Raw genomic sequence first — 21,498 nt, forward strand, 5'->3', positions numbered from 1 at the left:
TAGAAACAACAAATTCATTTCTGTATATGTACTAAAAGGACACCTCTGGGGCACAGACATTGATTCATATAATAGAAAGACATCCATCAGACATATTGGCAGTTGCTATGAACTCTGCTAACAAAAAAAGGCAGTCTCTAGGGACTTCCTTTTTATTTTATTTCTCTCCTGAAAGGATCCTCCATTAGTCTCGCATAGCACTGTCATTTTGTACCTTAAGAATTGTCAGTGCTAAATAATGATGCAAACTGGTGTGCCTATGACCTTGCTTCTTGTTATACTGCTTCAGAAGATTGCACTAGACTTAATCTATATACAGTGTAATCCGATATCAGTCCCCAAGTAAAGGAATACCATCATTTTTTTAGAAGAACACATGCAGGAGAAAGACATTAACTTCTGTAAGCCAAAATAGGGTTACAAAAGGTGCTCAAGGAGTGTATTTGTCAAGAAAATTCCAATCATGGGAGGCATCAAACTTGGCACATATGGCATTTTTTCCTCTTCTAGGCAAGTTTTGTGCATTAATTATTCCTTTCAACACCCAGCAGAGAAAAGTATGTGTTCAGGAGATTCTGGCACTGACTTGCTGTCATTCCACACTTGGACTGCTCTATGTAAGCTGAAATATTGCATGTATGTGGCAGTTCCTGGCTTTCTGTTTCAGAGTCAAAAAGTCTGTGACTAGTGATAGGTCTCTAGTGTAAGACCTTCCACTGAGCACTTGGAAATATCACACATAATCCCCCTAAATAATCACAGCAAAAGCGGGGCTGTCACTGATATCCTTAAATTATGAACTGGTGCACTGAACGCTTCTTTTCTTTTTCTTCACTTTATGAAAGAAAAACAACGCTGAACCTACAAGAATATATTATTTTAATCTAATTGCTCAACTGAGCTCTATTAGATTGGAGAGAGCTCACTTCTCTTCCCTGCTACATAGGCTGTGCAGCCATCATGTTGACATGAAATTATGCAAGAGATGTAACCAATTACAATGTCCCTAATAGGCATAAAATTAATTAATCACTTCTGTCATTGATCATATTAATATGATGCCTGAAACATCAACTTGAAAAGATAATGCTTATTGCTCAAGATATAACCCCTTGTTTGTAAACAATGGTGAGTAAATCGTGGTGACATACAGACAACTTTCTGAAATTCATGCCTGATTATTCTGAATTACGTTTGAGGATATGACCTCAATACTTCTCATAGTCAGAGCTATTTCTAAAAATAACATGAATAACCATGGCTCCTTTTACTTTTCTTTAAATTTGATGCTAAAGAACAAATCTTAGGGAAGCCCATTAGATCAGAAAACTTACTAGATAAATTTCAGAATACAGTAGAAAGGATGGAGAATGTTTTAGATCTCCTACAGGGGTTCTAAAGGCCAGTTTCCTTGGGAAGTTAACATTCATAATCTAGTTTACCATTCTGCCCTAACTCCTCCTTGAAGGTTTTCTTGGAGCACACTAAATGGAGTTAACTACCTGATACAATGGCACTTTTAGTTGTATACTCTTGGATTTAATGTTGTCCCAACCGGTAACAGGACCTGCGAATACATGGAAACTGCAACGTACAAGCTAGCCTGCTCGGCTCAGGTACGTGCTAGCTTATACTCTTGGATTCTGATTTTAGCAAGAAACAATTTACTACACTGTAATCATTCTAAGAGGCTTTTGCATTTTCAAGACAGCCTTCATTATTAAACAGATATTCAGATACTGCAGATATGAGTTCTGGCTAAAGCTCTAGATAAACAGCATTTCCTTCCTTTTATGCTAACTTATCATAAAGATCAAAATTCTTCTTCATTTCCTGCTTTAGAAATAACATCCCTACGTTCACAGCTGTTTTATCTGGAGCACCAAGGAGAAAAAAGATGCCAACTCCTTATCATCAAATTTACATGACTTCTGAATATGCCTCTGGGTGAAGCATTTAATAAAACAAGGACAAGAAGTATGATATTTATTCTTCACAGGACATTCCTCATTAAGCTAGTGCAAATAAATCAAGTACTGAAATGAGCGACATTGCATGAGGCAGTGTCCCTTTGAAACAGCAAAACAGTTGCCTAGGGATAAAATTTGGTCTTCATTGTATTGACTTGGTTGCAGCTGAACCGGTCTATCTAAGTCTGGAAGTTTGTTTCTATTGAATAGGTACCCTCATTTCACAAGTCACTACTATCATGGAAAAGCAGTTATGCTGGCACTGGACACAGTCACATAATACTGAGGGGTAAAAGAGAGGGCAGAGGGGAAGAAGGGAGGGCTACATAATGCTGTGGTCTCTTTTGGTGCCCCTTCATCTAGAGGTGCAGATGACTTGATGGTCTTTCTAGCAAATCTAGCCCTGCATATAATATCACATCTTTACATTGCACTCGCTAACCAAGTAAGATATATTTTCTTCCTATAAAAAAGTATAATCAAAGGTTGGAAAAAAGGAAATACTTTCAAAAAGAAACAGATTACCAGTTACTGAAAAAGAGAACTTGAAGAGACTTCTCACAAGAATAAATGGTCACTGGACAAGCATGTTTCAAGGGGGATTTTAGGGAGAAGAGATGTGAATAAAATCTAGGAAGAAAGTTGGAGAAAAAGTCTTCTGAGGTTTAGGGACAGCACACCAGGAGATACAAAATCGAAATCACTAAAAAAGGAGACAGAACCCCACTTTCTATGACGAAATTCACCCCAGTGTGATTGCCCTGATTAGGGTAGTAACTATGTCTACACAGCAGAGTACGCCTTCACCTGAGTCCCCCAATCTGCCTAGCCTAGTAACAGACTCCTCATTTTAAGGCCCTGCACAAATAATCATATCCTCATTGTTTCTGTTCTTGCCCATCTGTGTTATGGGCACCCTGAATGGTCTTTTGCATTGCAGTGCTCAAGCTTCTTTCCCAGTGAGTTGAGTCAGCAATAACAGAACTTATTTAGCCATCTGGAAAACAATATGGGAAGGATGTCAGAGGACTGGCAGATTTTTAGGTAAGGTGAGTATGTTCCATCCTGATTTAACAAACAGCTTTGTGTAGCTGAACCGGGGGTAGTTTAAACTGTACTGAGAATATTTTAATATAGGCAAGACCTTGACGGATGAGACATAGTCATAGGTATCAACACCTTGTGACAGTGAGGACACAGAATGACATATGCATATACCTCAATAATTGATTAACTGTTATTTACAATCTTTTTTACCGTTATTGCTTAGCTTTTTATTAATATAGATTTGCTTCCTTTGTCTGATCCTTATGAACGCTGTGCTGTCCATCTCAATTTGAATTTTCTGCTTCAGTGCCTAGGATCTTAGAGGTTTCATGTAACTAAAGAGCAAGAAATAGAGCATACAAGCTGAGATCCTAACAGCACTGTATTTGGTTCCTCATTTCAATGGAAGTGTAATGCTTTGCCTTTATCTGTATGACAGTTCCTAAAATGCCAGATCTAGCCTTAAAGAGCAGAGGATGGATGATAACAACCCCAAGTCTCCCTGCTATCAAGCCTCCTTGGGTTGGTTGACTCTATCCTTAGCTGAAACAATGGTTATAGTAAGTGGGCGGGAACCTTATGCTAACCTTACAGAATCCGTGTAGGTCAGTTCTTGTCAGCAATCTGACAATTGCACAAACATTACATGTTTTCTTCTATTCTAATCTGGACATAAAAAAAAAGGAGGGTACATAAGGCAAAAGTTGTTAAAAAACATATTTCAAGCAGTTTCTTGCCACCTGTATCACTCCGGCCATTCTGAGCTTATGATTCTTCTTAGAATAACTGTGATTTCATACTTTTTATCTATAGTGAGAATAATTTTTATGAAGAGACACATTGTATCTCTAAATTGGAAGAGGAATAAGAAAAAATAATGCTATTATTAAGGAAACAAAATTTTGTTAATGTTCTGTTCCTGACAATAAGAACCAGGTAGACTATTACCATTCTCAACCCCCGCAGAAATTTTACCACTATGGCAGCAAAAGACTACCGAAAATCTAAAGAAGCATCACTGTGATTCCATACATCAAGAATTATTTCATTCTAAAATATGAATCCCCTCAAGAATTATATGTTTACAGTTTGCAGGTCCCTGGTGACGGAAAGGATAAATAGAAACGACATTAGACACCCACACACTCCTACCAACTTACTATCAAATATATTATCAGGAGAATACAGACTGTGAGCTAGTAACTTGCTGATATTAAACTTCCAGATGAGAAGAGCAGAGTAAATTTTCTAAGCTTAATAACATCCTGCTACTTTTATTTTCAAACTCTTCATAACAATATTGGTCTTTCAAATGATACATGAATATTGACTGACATTAGTGACATTTTAAAATGTCCTTGCTAATACTTCTGACAGTCTCTTCGGCTATTGTTCTTTAATAGATTACACTACCATAGCAGCCAAAGGACCCAATTAAGATCAAGGGCCCTTTTGTGCTAGGTACAGTGCAAACACATCCTCTGCTGAAGAACATATAAGCCAAAAAACGAGAGATGCTTGATGAGTGTTGATGAAAGAAAGGTATAACCCAATATTTAAAAATTATTCCTGGTACATTAAAGATTGAAAAATATTCACATCTGCTCTTCCACCTGCCATCATTCATTAAAACAAACATTTGAAAATTGAATTTGTTTTTCATTCTATGTAATATTGGTTCATTTGTTTTTCTTCAGTTTGATCAAAAATGATAAACCGCTCACTCATTTTTGCTTTGGCACAATGCTATTCTGTCTAAAGCAGTGCAGCAGAAAAATCGGGATTATTTCACATATTTTCACTCAAATGTAAAGAGCACATGGTGAAAATGTTTGTTTACACAAAAGCGCAGTGAACCCAAAGTGATTACTTTGGGACGCTGGTGAAAAGTAAAGCATGTTTAAGTGCCTTGTTCAACCAGGATCTTAATCCCATTATACCAGCAAATTAACAAATTAACCCACAAATGCCAACTAGTTCTGTTTTTCCTTTTTCTTTGCCTCAATGCAACCTTAAAGGTGCCCGCACATTGCCCCCATTGCTAATGCAGGTTTGAAGAGTTTTTTTAAATGTATTTATTATTTGTAGGGTAATTTTTCACCTGGGTCAGCTCACTTCTTTTATGTAAAAGAAATGTTATGATCAATTACATCCCTTGCCATATCTATGAATCTAAATTATATGCAACATATCAATTACAGTATGTAAGCACTTCCTTAGAAACCACTCTAGGTGCTTAAAAGAATTTATTTCTGTCATAATTTCCAGTTTCTATATTAGGTAAACCTCACTTTCACTTTTTTAGGCACTCAAAAAGTGAATTGCAGCTTTTAATAGTGGTTGATGAATAAGCAAGATCTTCAAGTCAAGTGGTGTAATTTCTAAACTCTTTTTTAAGATGGTTCTCCTTACTGGAGTAAACCAGAACCTTGCATTTGTCCTTGATCAGTGAACCTGCATTGATTTTATTTAAAAATAGTAAGATTGTAAATATTTTATAATATTAAAATAATTAATATGATCATATTTATATATGTGTATGCTGCTATGATATAACAACAATTCATACAATATTAATAATTTATGATTAATAACTTAATAACATAAGAAGATGTAATGATCTTATTACAATATTCATTTTCTATGAGTGAAAAAATTAAGCTCCTTTACAGAAGATGGTGGTGGCCTGACTTGGTGGTACGGATGGGCTGCCCCTGCAGACTGGAGGGGGGCCTGGAGGGGCTCCCCCATAGCTGTGCTCGTGGCTGGACTGTCATGCTATTATGATCAGCTCTAGCTTCAGCCTTCCTCAGACAACCCATTCCCAAAGTCATGGACAGTGGTTCTGCTGCTGAATAACCAGCACTCACTGGTGAGACCATTATCATCCTCCAGCTAAGGAATACCCACTGTGGGGCACTAATGTACAAGCTGTCTTCATGGCCTTAAGTAATGGGCTGGCAGTAGTTCTTGTGCAGCAGCAGCACACTCATTTTTACAAATCCACCCTGTCCCAGAATTGGGTCAGTTTGACTACGTGAAATCTTTTTATGTCGCTTATCTGAATCCCTGGCACAAAAGCTTTGTGTCAGTATAGCCACCACCAGGAACGTCACAGCGGAGCTGCATGAAGCAATATACCATCTGGTATACCCTGTCTGGGGTTTCAAACCTGTCTGGGGGTCCTTAGACCAAATCATATGCCTAAACATGCCAAGATCATCAGGAAGACAAATTTTCCATTCAGTGTTCCCCAGAAGGGGGCTTCAGTTATTGTAATCACACACAGTAACATTCCTTTACCTTCCATGGCCTCACTAATCACTGCAAGAACACCACAGGGGCCTGTGCTCCAACTGCTTCCAAAGCTGTCTTCCTGGTGACATTGCATCTGAAGTAATGCACCCAGTTTGTGCCTCCCAGGTACAGGAAAGACATTGGAGTGAGCTCAGCAAAGGCTAGGAAGACTGCTACAGGGCTAGAGCACATGACACATAGTAAGAGGTGGAGAGAACTGTGTTCGGTCAACATCAAGAAAAGAAGGTTAAGGATCTAAGTGCTGTCCTCAGCTACACAATGGGGTGTTGTAGAGAAGACAGAACCAGATTTTTCTGAGATGCACAGTGGAAGGTGTAGCAGTAGCAACAAGTTGCAGCAAAGGAAATTCCGGTTAGATGGATGGAAGAAATAATTCATTGTGAAGGCAATGAAATACTTGTAGTTTCTTCTTTTTCGGTTGTGTTCTACACCTGCCTACCAGGAAGATGGTAGGAAAAGGTTGGTTTGTTATACCTATTTACCGCTATTATCATAATTATTTCATAAATTGCTATAGTTATCCAATGTGACTTTAGTAAGGACTTTAGTAAGGCTTTTGACACCTGCCATAGCATCCTCACAGACAAGCTGATGAAGTATGGACTAGGTAAGTAAGTGGTCGGTGAGGTGGACCGAAAACTGGCTGAACTGCTGGGCTCAGAGAGCTGTGATCAGCAGCACAAAGTCCAGCTGGAGGCCAGTCAATAGTGGTGCCCCCTAGCACCTGATACTGGGGCCAGTACTGTTTAACACCTTCATTAATGACCTGGATGATGCAACCAAATGCACCAAATGCACATCAGCAAGTTCACTCATGACACAAAACGGGAAGGAGCGACTGATGCATCAGATGGCTGAGCTGCTATTCAGAGGGACCTTGACAGGCTGGAGAAATGGGCAGAGAGGAACATCCTGAAGTTCAGCAAAGGAAAGTGCCACGTCCTGCTTGTGGGGAAGGATAGCCCCTTGCGTCAGTACATGCTGGGGGCCAACAAGCTTGAGAGCAGTGTTGCAGAGAAGGACTTGGGGGTCCTGGTGGACAACCAGATGAACACGAGCCAGCAATGCGCCTTTGTGGCAAGGAAGGGCAACGGTATCCCGGGCTGCATGAGGAAAAGTATCGCCAGCAGGTTGAGGGAGGTGATCCTTCCCTCCTACTCAGCACTGGAGAGACATGTCAGGAGTGCTGGGTCCACTTCTTGGCTCCCCAGTCCAAGAAAGACATGGAGCTAGTGGAGTGAGTCAAGCAAAGGGCCACAGAGATTACTAAGGGACTAGAGCCTCTCTGATATGAGCAGAGACTGAGAGAGCTGGGACTATTCAGCCTGGAGGAGAGAAGACTGAGGGGGGATCTTATCAATGTGATGGGACACCCTCAGAGGAGAGGGTGTCAAGAAGATGGAGCCAGACTCTTCCCAGCTGTGCCCAGTGACAGGGCAAGAGGCAATGCGCACAAACTGAAACGCAGGAAATTCCACTTGCACGCAAGAAAACACTTCTTCGCTGTGAAGGTGGCTGAACACTGGAACAGGCTGTCCAGAGAGGTTGCAGAGTCTCCATCCTTGGAGATATTCAACGCCCGACTGCACCTAGTCGTTGGGCAACGTGCTCTAGTTGGCCCTGCTTGAGCAAGGGTGTTGGATCAGATGATCTCCAGAGGTCCCTTCCAACCCCAACTATTCTGTGATTCTTTAAGTCTGTAATATCTTAGTTATCTCACAGTTATCTCATTTGTTCTCTCACAGGTATCTCACAATTAAGTACTGGTAAGACACAATTTCATTTACTATTGCTATGCTTGAGTTATCATACTTACATGTTACAGTCTACCTAAGCTGTTAAAATTCATGATATATATAGCACATAGTCACCTTCTCTTTCCTTGCTGGAAAATACCACTGCATGTTCATGTTCCTTCCCAATAACATAGAGGTATCCAGTGTGTGAGGGAATACGGGAACCAATGCACCAATGTACAATGCATGAAAGGGGTGTTTTCAGCTATGCTGTGTACCCATTGAGGTGCTGGAAGACTGGACATTCTAGGTGCAAGCACTCCTGAATCCTCGCTACCAAATGTGCAAGGGTCCTGGAAAGCACATGCACTTGAAGGAATACTAGGTGGGTGCTCCTATGGTAAGACTAAAGATGTTGCAACTAATCCATTTGGAGAGCAGAGGAACGGGGACTTAAAAGCATTGACAAGGCAATACTCCTACAGGACAGGCTAGTGGCAGCCCTTACATTCATTTACCAGAAGTAAATTCCATTCCAGTAAGTTTCCATGAGAGGAAATAGTCATGAGAATCATTTTGCTAAAAAAGAAGTTGTATTTTCAGAAGGCCAGAGTTCTTCCTTTATTTTCATGGATCTGCTTTTCCAACATTCCTATTTTAGTATCACTTAAATTCCCGTTTATTATACTGCCACTTATCTCAGACAGCTGTTTTTAACACAGTCTATGCACTGTGCACCAATTCTGATAAAAAGGGAGTAAGTGTATGGAAGAAGGAGCAATGGAACACTTCCAGCATCTGAGACTGCTAATGAGACTAACAAAGACCACAATTTCTGTAGGCAGTTTAATGAAGCAGCCGTTTCTAAAAATGTTTGGTTTGGATGCAGTCATGCAAAAGACTGACTACAAGTTGTTGCCACCTGCTGACGCTCCAGTAATCCAGATGTGGCAAGCTGTTGAATTCAAATGAGTTCTTCCCAATGGATAGGGATCCAGTTCATGCAGAACACTACCACACCAGTCTAACTGACCCCTTTTCAATCATCTTGGAGAAGAACTAGAAAAAGAGACAGAAATGTCTTCTGAAGTCTCGGGTGACTGACAGGAGAACTAAGATATAAAAAACAAGGGAACGCTTTTATAGGACTGTAGCTGCTGGATCATTCTTTAAGGTCATTTCACTGAGCTGTATGTAAGCCATAAAAACCCATGCATTATTCCATTTTGCATGCTAAGTACATTTTTCTGTGAAAATTCCCAGTACTTCTATTTGTACTGTGCTGATGAAAAATCTGTATTCTGTACTGATAGAAAATCTATTCACTTCTGAGAAAGCCTTACTAAACTGACAGACACTCTAACGATTCCCAACAGCTCATAGCTAAGGGTTCTCGCTGCTTTACTATTTTATGTTGCGTTACTATTTCATGCATATGGAATATATGTTTGTTCCTATAACTTATTGAAGAATGTTATATAGGTCTCAGGAAGATGGAAATTAAATACACCAGGCTAATCAGGACTTTTTCTTCTGGAAAAATTGTCCCACATTATCAAAAGTTGAATGTGTCATTTCAAAGAAATTCTGCTCCAGAAACTAAAAGAATTATTCACATTTTCATTCTGGGTTAAATTTCAAAACTTGTTAGATGTGTCCCATTTTACAATGCCAAAATTTTACAGAGTTGCTACATTTACCATACTATAGAAAATCTAACTTCTGCCTAACACCACAAATAGACATATAAACAGCTTTGCTAATTTTTTGTTCTCCTTTTTAAGGAAATGGCAGTCTTGACCAGAGAAGTATTTGTGGGATACCAGTTACAGAAAATAGGAATTGAGGATCAGCTCATATAAGAAGATTCTTCTCATCTTTTTCATTTGAATAACTCCAATGGCTAGTAAGTAATAGTTTAGAGAACATATTCAAAAGCACAGTTTTGCACAGTATAAAAATGGTGGGTGGTACAGTACTTAAGGCAATCCCCTAGATTCAAGTAATACGAACTTAGTTCCCTTTCTGTCGCAGATTTTCTCATGTGACTGTGTGCAAATTATTTGCATTTCTCTGTTCTAAGCATCTAACGTATAACAAACCACACAAACAGCGGGATGAGGAAAATACATTAATGACTGAGGAATTTAGATGCAACGGAGGCAAAGGCCATACAGAACTTGATGGCAGCGTGGCACTTACCTATCACTAATACCTTTAAAAAGTGGACTTTTCAGATTAAATTTATGCTTTGAGCACAATAAAAAATGTACTACCTTAACAAATATCACTAAACCTTATTATGTAAAAGAAATAGACTAGTTGTCTGCATACAGACAGTAATAAACTATGTATCCTACAGAAGCTGGAACAACTAGCATTATTTACAAACTAAATTTGTGACATTTAAACTATAGAATGATAAAATGTACATGGCCATTGAAGTGATAAAATTCTCTTCCTGGTTATTTATACAGCTGCTCTTCTGCCCGAATTCATTTTTGTGAACTTACGTGAACAGAGCTGTGCAGCTTGTTTAACATTTAAACTAGACAAATTCAGCCCTACTTCTCCCTTCTGTTGACCCAAGCATTTGTTTACAGACTCACTCAGCTCTGAAGAGATGTGGATCTGATTGTAGTTGTTATATGTCTAAGGGAAAAACACACCCTGAGGTCTCAAACCCTTGGTGTATTTGGGTTCTGTTGCAAAGCTACTTCTGAATTTTACAGGTCTCTTTTCTTAAATTAGTATTTCTGATACCAGAAATATATTGCAAAAATATACAAATTAACAAGAATGTAATCAATATAACGATATAAAAGTATGAAACGTGGCTGCTGTCATTGAATGACAACTAAATTTAAAAGATATTTGAAAAGGTAGTCTCTAGGTAAGTGGTTTTGGGGTTTTTTTTAAGCAAGAGGGAAGGGATCTATCCTGCAGCTTGTCAGAATAGCACTGAATACTGATAAGAGCATTTCTGTTCATTTAAACAGCATAAATGAATAAACATGTGAAGGCAATGAGCTGAGCTGAAGAAAACGATGCATTATTTATGCAGCTAACGACACCTACTCACGCCTAGTATAAATTGAAACCTAAATTGCAAAACTAGGACACTGAGAGGATTTTCAATCATGCTAAGTTATATTTAAATTTAATCAATGCCAGAAGTTTTGAGTTTATTTCATGTTTTCACATCACAGCAGAAGCATTTCACACTGTAAAACTGCCTCTCACTGACTATGCTTTGGAAAACAGCCTTCTCCCATAAATTATGAATGTGGCCATTTTTACAAATGAATGATAAAAATGTTAGGTTGGCTTAACTTGAGGTGTAACAAACATGAAGTGAAGTGAAATGTATGGAGCTGGCTACTAGTTTAATCCCTTCTAACATGCTTCTGAAGAAAAATATTTAAAGAAAAACAAAACTAAAAAATAAACAAGTTGCCTAAGAAAAATAAGGTTGTAATTGAGATATCTATATATATATATATTTTTTTTTTTTTAATGAAACATTCATATAACACTGTTTATGGTATGCTCTGTTAACTCTATCTAGAAATGGAAGATAATAATTTCTAGTTTATGATACCATGTTTTTCCTAATCCATACTGGTCCTAATCTCTCAGGAGTTTTTATTTTCAAAACATAGAAATCACACTGACCTCCTAAATTGAGCCACTGCACAATTTACTCCCAATTGCAAAGCAGAAAATCTTCTTTTCTGTTTTGCCAAATATGACCTCTAAAATGATACCTTTCCCAAAAATGCACCCCAAAACTTCAGCTACTCTTAAATACCCAAGGAACAATGTAGCTGAAAAAAAATGAAGAAAATAGGTACAGCTACTGTCTTGAAAGAAGATTTTAATTCAGTGGGGAACAATACCTCTAGATCTATAAATTAGAGCAAGTAATTTCATGTTTCTGTAATTCTGCTTCTTTCTAACCCTGCTAGATTTTCTTATTTGGATTTTAAGACCATTTGGAGGCAGAGTTGAACTAGTATAGCACCTGTGATAGCAAATCTCTTGTCTCTTTTGAGGTCTGCTGGCACAGCTACAGTATAATTCTTATCAGTGTGAGCAGTTCAATCATTTCCCACTTGTCCCTAAACTATGAAACAATATGACCCTGACATCCTGAAAAGGCATGAGGGTGCTCTCTATCCCACCATCCAGACCATAAATGAAGATGTTAAACGGTATTCGTCCCACTATCAATCCCTACGGTATACCACTAGTGACTGGCCACCAGTTGGACTTCCAGCCACTAAAGACAGCCCTTTGAGCCTGGCAGTTGAGCCAGTTTTCAGTCCTTCTCACCACTTACTTATCTAGTCCATGCTTCATGAGCTTGTCCATGAGAACGTTATGGAAGATAGTGCCGAAAGCCTTGCTAAAGTCAAGATAAACAACATCCATTGCTCTTCCCCCATCCACTGAGCTAGTCATTTTGTCCTAGAAGGCTATCAGGTTGGTCATTTCTCCTTCATAAATCCAGGCTGACTACTCCCAATCACCTTCTTGTCCTTCATATGTTTGGAAACGGTCTCCTGGAGGATTTGCTCCTTCACTGTCTCAGTGATCGAGGTGAGGCTGACTGGAATGTTAAGTTCCCAGATCCTTGTTCTTACCTTTCTTGAAAATAGCAGTGACATTTGCTTTCTTCCTGTCCTCAGAAGCCTTTCCCTGATCACCATGACCTTTCAGAGATTATCTAGAGTGGCCTCACAGTGACACAGTGACCCTGGCCAGCACCATCAGCACTCGTGGATGCATCGGATCAGGTCCCATGCACTTGTGTACGTCCAGTCTATTTAAATGTTCCCTGACCTGATCCTCCTCTCCTGAGAGTAAGTCTTTGCTATGGACTTCCCTATGGTCTCAGGGGCCTGGGGTTCCTGAAGGCAAGTCTTACCAATAAAGACCGAGGAACAGAAGGTATCGAGTACCTTGGCCTTTTCCACTTCCTTTGTCACCAGGTCCTCTGCCCCATTCAGCAGATCCACACTTTCCCTTGTCTTCCTTTTGCTGGTGATACACTTGCAGAAGCCCTTCTTGTCCTTCACATCCCTCACCAAATGCAACTCTAGGTGGGCTTTGGCTTTCCCTGCACACTCAAGCAGTGTCTCTGTATTCCTCCTGGGTCACCTGTCCTGGCTTCCTCCTCTTATACGCTTCCTTTTTACAAGAGTTTTGTCAGGAGTTCCTTGTTCATCTATACAGGCCTCCTGTTAGTGTTGCTTTACTTACTACATGTTGAGATGGGCCTTTCTTAAGCTTAGAAAAGGTGACCCTTGGAGCTCAACCAGCTCTCCTGGACCAGTCTTCTCTCCAGGGCTGTATCCCATGGGATTCTTCCAAGAAGGCCCCTGAACAGTTCAAAGTCTGCTCTCCTGAAGCCCAGGGTTGTGATCTGCTTTTTGCCTTGTTCCCTTCTCTCAGGATCCCTGACCAGTTCTTTGTAGTTTGTAACTATTAGCTCCAGCAAAGTGCCTGCCCTCATCAGCTCCTCAGTCACCTGTGTCAGGAAGTTATCATCAATGCACTCCAGAAATCTCCTGGATTGCTTGTTTCCTGATGTGTTTCCACATGTGTTGCCATGGCCAGCAAACATGAGCTTTCTTCCAGCTGTCTGAAGACTTCATCTACTTCTTCTTCCTAATCATGTGGTCTGTAGTTGACACTCACTATAATGTTGCCCACCTTTGTCTGCCCTCTAATACCTGTAACATAAGCTCTCCACTGGCTCATAATCGGTCCCAAAGCAGAGCTCCATGCTTTCCAGCTGCTCTCTCAATAAAGGGCAGTTCCCCCTCCATAAGCAAGAGACCTTAAACAGACAACTCTGAATTTCTCTTCCATAGACAATTCCTACACCATTGAGACCCATTCCAGAACCTCTTTGAGATCTGAAAGGATGTGGTGAAAATATTATGCCACATTTTCCTTTCTAAACAGCTCCTACGCTGAATTTCATCTGGCCAAAGATTGTTTGCAAGAGTGAATAAAATTCTAGTGGTTTTACAGGTTCCTCATGTCTAAAGAAAAGCACATACTGTGGTAATATGATTAGAGAACTTCCAGCAGCTAGAATAGCTTTCAGACAAGCACTTTATAGGCAGCAGCTGCTCAAACAAGTACTCACCTCATGTATTCACCATATCCCAGCAATTGAGGGAGTGAGAAATTATGTCAAAGACATAAGCCTTTGCTGAAAACTTGCTGTGCTTCTATATCAATCCAACTAATTGCTGAGCAATTAAGTTTGCCAGCTTGACCAACTATTTAAGGGTTACTTAAATCTATCAAGGTTATTTGATCACTGGAAAGAAAATATCTTAATAGCCTGGATATTACCAAGGTAGCACTTAAATCACTAACCTGCCAACCTGCTAGGTATTTTCCGAGTGAATGTTATCACGGAACCTAAAAGAATAAAGATTACAGCTGTGAAGTATTAAGCTCAAACTTTTGTGAGAATTAGTCTGCCACAATTTAATTATATGTGTACGTACGAGTCTACTGTAGATACAGTCTAACAAAACAGAAGAGAACACAGCCTAACACAATAGAGGCTTAACAGCATCTCTCAAAGAGTTTTCTCAAGCATCCTTTCCCTTTTTTCTGCATAACTGGGTATCTGTTTTATCTTCCTGCTTTAAAAAAGGTTTCACCTTGTTGGCCTGTTTTCCCAGCCTGTAAAGAATTACATATGATAGAAAAACAAACACTTGAAAAACATATTCTTCTAGTTTTGCGCATTCCTCTTATATAATCATAATGCAGATATAGTTATTCTGAATTATTATTCTTATTCTGTGTTATTATTATTATTATTTATTATTATTGAAATTCTTAATTGTGATTTCCCAGTTTATACATATAAACCACTAGCAAACGGACATATTCCAGATTATTTGAAAGCATGACCTCAGTTTTGATGCATCTTCCTTACTAACAGCAGATCAGAAAAAGCTGTTTATCAGCTTTTTCTCACAGCAATTGTGGATTTTTAAAATCTCATTGTCCTCTGAGAGCTCTACATGCTGCATGCTAGCATAGTTCCAAGTAAGTCAACGCAGTTACTGACTCATATCATCTGAAGAACTGACCCCTAAATCAGTGGTGATAACTCAATAGGTCTAAAATTCTGCCTCTTCATGGCCCGCTTATATGTCATAACTGCCATAATTCTGCTGGGCCAACACATCAAGGTTTCATAAAAAACATACTCATATGCCATCCCACAGTAGGGTCTCCGCTGCGGAGATACAAGAAGAATGACCATAACAGGAAAATGGCCATGATAATGGCTTCAGTAGCAGTTTCAGTGACCAGCAAGGTTCATAGCAAGATCTATCAGACCATTTGGAAACCTCAGGCCAATCCTGGAGTTATTTTTGATACTAAAATAAACCTGCAAACTCAGACAGGATGAAAAATCAAAATGGAAATAAATTCAAATGAAGAACCTTTCCCAGTTTTTCTTCCTATTCCTCAAAATAGGCAATTGCATTAATTCAATCCAAATTTTAAGATGAAAATGTTGACACTTTTTCTGAATCTTGACCATTTTTTCACTGTAATTAACATCAAAACACTTTCCAAACCAGTAATATTGTAAAGAAACTGAAAAGTAAATAATTCTAGAAAACAACAGAACCATTCTCTTTCAGAAAAAACTTTTGATTCTCATGAATTAGTATTATCTGATGATAAAGCACTTGCCATAGAATTCTGTTTGACAGGGATTTTCTATAGAGCAATTCTGCCATTTTGGATAAAAAGCTAGAACCACAGAATTTTTTGATACACTAAACTGCAATTGTATGTTCTCTGCTCAAATGATTCACAATTATAGGACCTCTAAGACAATCATAGCAAGTGCAGGATTCATGCAAGGCGTAAGAGCCAATTCATTTAATTATTTTGCCTGTTCAGTTTCGCCCTATGAACTGAGTGACTAGAAAAGACCCAAGTGATTAATTCCTTTCAGTGCTATGTACCTAATGTTGTGAAGCTGTCTTTGAAGCCAAGGAAGAAAAACACTTTGAAGAGGACACTCACACCACGAATGGGGGATTAGTCTTCAGCAAGAAACTGTCTGGCTGTGTAGATGTAGATATGTATCTACTGACTACTTTTACTCTTCCCTAAAACTTTTGGAGTGTTCAAATAAAAAATCTTAACTTTCTCCCTCTAGTATGAACAGGTTCAAGGTGAGGGTGACAGAGCATTGGAACAGGTTGCCCAGAGAGGTAGTGGAGTCTCCTTCCCTGGAGATATTCAAAACCCGTCTGGATGTGATCCTGGGAAATGTGCTCTAGATGACCCCTGCTTGAGCAGGGAGGTTGGACTAGATGATCTCCAGAGGTCCCTTCCAACCTAAAGGATTCTGTGATTCTGTGATTCTGTGAAGTTTGTTTTTCTGGGTACCTAGAACAAGAATAAAGAAGCTCTGTTTCTGTTGGATGAGGTGATGAACTTGGAAGAGAGATACTGAAAGACCAGAATCCATAGGAGAGACAAGATTCTTGGAAATCATTAGGACAGAGGAAGCCTTCTTACGTGGGAAGAGAACACAAACATCTTCTAAGACACCTTGTAAGACATTGTAGGGATTGGTTTCATTTTAATCAGAAGGTGATGATGTCCTAAAATTGAAAAAAAAATAAGCAAGAAAATGAGAATGCTGCTCATGTGTTTGTTTTGTAAACGTAGGCACATGTAAGCCTCATTTAAACACTTAAATCTAAGATATCTTCTCTTTACCTAGCAAAGGAACGAGCTGTGACTAGAAGCACTATTGTATGCTGGCTAGATATGCTGAGTGCATCCAACACTATCAACGTTCTTCTGCTTCAGCAATAGCCAAATTACTTTATTAAATTTCCCTGGCAATAGTTTACAATGTATGAAAAATGGATGTACTTGGTGCGCTTCCAAATCATTAACCAACTGACATGTTCTTATGCTGCTCTGAAAGGTTTCAGAGGATAAAGATAAAGTCTGGATCTTCAGATCATAAAACTAGCAGACTAGGCTGTTTTTGCTGAGTAAAATATATTACATAGACTAATTCAGAGTCTGGACAAATTGCTGGTTTCTCAGATGAAGACATAGTGTTGGCCTGTGTGGCTTTGGAGAGATTAACAAAGTGTGATTCCTATGCTGGCCACATATGACTCTTAATAAATCCTCAGCACACTGGTATTTTTTATAAAATGTGCAACTATTTCCAGGTGCTATTTCCATCGAGTATATTTCACTCAATGCTTCTTTGGGGGTTATTGCTGCTCTGTCAGTGTAATAGCAATAACAACATCAGCAGACGTGTGCTGAACAACCAACGCAGAAATGCACTCACGACACACCTGTACTTTACTAGACTGAAGTGCTTTTATTTTCTCATATTTTTATATCTTTTCTCATAGGCAAAGTTAAATTAAAATTTGAAATGTTAGTCAGAACTTTTGTGAGATTTACATTTCACTTAAGAATTTGAAAGCACATAAACTTTAATTTCCTAACTCAGTCTGACATTATCTATAATAAGGAAACTGCGCAGTAGCAGCTTTAACAATCTTTGTCAGTGTAATTACCTAAGCTGAACCTGAAAGGTCAAATCTCGAAAATAGTGTCCAGGCTAATGAGGTAAGTCAATCAGAACAAAAGGATTTAGCAGAATAATTTTCAGTTAATCACGTACATGCTCGTACATTACACGGCTATCCAAAGGAGCTACTACCTAATAGCTCAGAATTCTGACTTAACAACTTGAGTTTTAAAATGGTTTCTCCTTTACAGATGGATGGAGGTGGAAAAGTAATGAAGAAAGCAAGGTGTTGTGTGTTTACTGGTTAAGAATGAGAAAAAAGGTAAGCAACAAAAACACACATATACACATAAAGTCGATTGACTTAAAAGATTGACTACAAGGATGCACCAACTGCATTATGTACACAGAAACTAATTTCAGGAACTTAAGGTGACAGCTTCCTTCTGGATTTTAAAAAATAAGATATACTAATTAGTCTGAGATCTAATTGGTTACAAATTGCTTCTTAAAACAGCTGATCAGCACTTGAAATTTCCACTTCACAGGAAGCAAAGGCATTTTAAATTTTGATATCATTCCAGACCAGAACAAATATGAATACTCTCAATATTTCTTATGAAATGAAATTAAAATGCTGTGCTAAAATTCATTTTTTCACTTTTATATTTATTATTTTATGTTATTCTATGACAGGTACATGCTATATATGATATTGGTTGTCATCAATGCATAATATGATTTGTATTATGTCAAATTGTCATATTACATCATATCTTACTAATTAAAGTAGTCTTTTACTCTGTTTTTCTATTATTTTCATTTAAAAATAAAAGCAGCTGCTACCTAGCGTACAATGAAATAGTTTATTTTCTAAATTCAGACTGCTTAGCCTCATACTGAGGCTTGGTACGAGTTCTGGGAATCTTTTAAGAACCAACTTCATCATCTCCTAGAAATGACGGGCTCAGCAGTAGTTTGCAGAACTAAATGCCCAGCATACCTGAGGTCATTGAAATTATTCAAGTGTGAGACAGACTCATTCTTTGGACCAGACAGTTCACAAGCCAGCCCTACAGTAACACTGCTGTAAATCAAATTGTTTTCTATTCGTGCTGCAATGAGCCACTGTGATACTTTGATGCAAAATTCATTGTTTTACTTTCAGTACCTAACAACATCATGAAGAAAATAAGCTTTTGATCTTTCTGAATATTTCCCTAGACATTTCTTTTTGAATATCCTAGTCTTCATGAAATTAGCTGTTACTTTGTCAGATGTTCTTTATTAATCAGTCCTTGCCCCCACAAACAAAGACTAGAGATACTTCTCATTGCTGAAATATATGCATAATGGATAACCAGAGAAGAACATGGAGTTCATTTATATCATCAAATGACATAGCTCCCAGCTTATTTCCAGAACTTGGTCCTCTGATTATCCACACCACATGTATGTGAGTTCTTCTTAGGCTCTCATTTGGAAAAAGTAACTAGTTCCTCTAAAATGAAACTAGGGTGCAGTGCAGAGACGACTTTTTTCCAAGGACTTCAACCTAAATGTAGTACGGACAAGATCGCCCTAGGCTCTTTCTCTTTACACAGTCCTCCAACACTATTCCAGTAGTCTCGCCCTCAGTAGTCCAGTGCCCTCAAACATGTCTCTCCTACCCTCTCATATCATGCTGCAGTAATGTGGTATGTATCCCTGCTATTATCTTATAAAAATATTACTCCATCAGTCATGATAGAACTCTTAGAAGACCGTAGGCATTTTCAGCAGAATAACCATACACTAAAAAAAATTACTTCCCCAGAGGGACATCACATGCAGCCAGTGAGATCCAGGGTGAATATTATTCTACATGGATGTAGACAGTCGATTCTAACGGAAACTACCATTAACATCATAGTTCACCATTTGGCTTGAAGGACAGGAGGCTGCCAGGGATATTAACCATTACACACCTGTCAACATGGTATCTATTCAAAACCTGAATTTTCCTCCTCCAGTGTTTGCAGGTGCATTTGGAAATGAGAGATGCTCTCTTCTAGAGATAAATGAGCTTGAAGACTAGCTACTGGCAGACTGCGGTCTCTGCTGGTAAACTAGGCATTTTCTGTGCAAGATAATGATAATTCTAACATTAACAGAGAGGAACATACCGTGGATAAAAGAGTAAAGGTTATGTTAAACCTCATTAAAAATAGAGAACATAAATTGTTGTTTCTCTTTTAAGAGATTTATAAGAAACTAAAGTGAGGGCCTTCACTGGATATTGCTTCAGTGAGAGGGAGATGGGAAAAAAAAAGCACTCCAAAAGTAGATGGAAAAGGTATTATCAAAATGCAGTTATACAGGCCTTCAGGCTACAATGTCATGCTAAAAGCATTCCTGCCTTGTTTCTGCTGCCCCCAGCTGCCCATTCCTGTCCGCATCTTTGTTATAACTCATGTACCCAGCATGGCTTCAGAAACATAATCTTGTGTTTACGCAACTTAAGAGGGTGGTGAAGTGCAAGAACCCTTGAAAGGGCTTTTCCACCAAATAAGGATATTGTAAAATTATGATCTCATTGGATGACCTCAAGAAATTACCTTTTTTAGTTTAAGAATTGACTATACTTCTTGAAACCCTAAAGAATGGATTTATCTTCTTGGAAGTACAGAAATAAGTTTTCGTAAATTCTTTGTCAATAAACGGGAAAATTACCCTTAACACATGTGATTTCATGCCTCTCCTGACAGAGACAACCTGCATGGATCTGAATTTTGCTTCAAAATAAGGTAATAGCTGATATTGTTCGATGCATCAACTTATTTTTCCTTGCTTTTGCACATCTGGATTAAGCATATAATACATAGAGGAACCTTATTTATCTCATAGCCTGGTGTGTTTTATGAATTGCAACTTAAGCGCAACATGCTTTAGCTGGAAGAGATGATCTTCCACGTTTCATTAGTGCAAAAGCAGTTCCGTATCATCTTTGAGGTGTAGCTCTGTTGATTATAATTTTCAGTATATTCTGTAAAATAAGTTAATGAAAAGCCTAATCAATTCTTGCTATTGGTTTGAACTAGAATTTGTAGACATTGTCCTTCGATATTAACTCCTTTAATAGGCTTTAGTATAAGATAATGATATGGATGGCAACTTAGTAAAGCAACAACAAATGCTGTAGGCAAACAGTGTCTCAGTTCACTTTAATTACGCTAACAGAATATATGATGGCCAAAAAAATTCAGAGACAAGAGGAGTCAAAAGAAAGAAATGAGCCACAGCTTTCTGTATGTGGAGGCCAAAAGCCACCTTGATTGCAAACACCAGTATAGATATTTGCTGTCTTCTATAGAATAAGATATCTATTTGTAACACAGTTAACATCCACATGTCTTCAAGATCAAAATAATTTACAATTAACAATATATTTTTTTCAGAATGCTCAAGTTTTTGTTCCTGATAAGGCTCACTTCCATGTTTCTGACACCACTACGACTGACAGAGTTGCTGACAAAATGATAACTGTTGTTAATTCTCAAGAATGCTGGGATCCCCTTAAAGGAAAGAAATAACAATGCTTTAGCTTCTTAAATATTTTTTTCTAAAGGTTTTTCCTAAAGAATGAGGCTGATTGGAGCAGAGCTGAGATTAGCTTCCTTTGCTGTTTATAAATCAGTTACTGATATTTCAACTCCCAAGATCTTCTTATTGTATCCCTAATTACTCTCCCTCTAATGTAATTCAAGTTAAAAAAAAACTAAAGGGCAGCTGGGAGTTTGAGCACCTTCAGTTTCATTCACAGCCTCTTACTGCTTCAACGTTTTTCCTTCATCTCCTTTTATGTACTTCAGCCAAT

The sequence above is a fragment of the Struthio camelus genome, chromosome 4 (assembly GCF_040807025.1).
Source record: "Struthio camelus isolate bStrCam1 chromosome 4, bStrCam1.hap1, whole genome shotgun sequence".
Classification (NCBI taxonomy): Eukaryota; Metazoa; Chordata; class Aves; order Struthioniformes; family Struthionidae; genus Struthio; species Struthio camelus.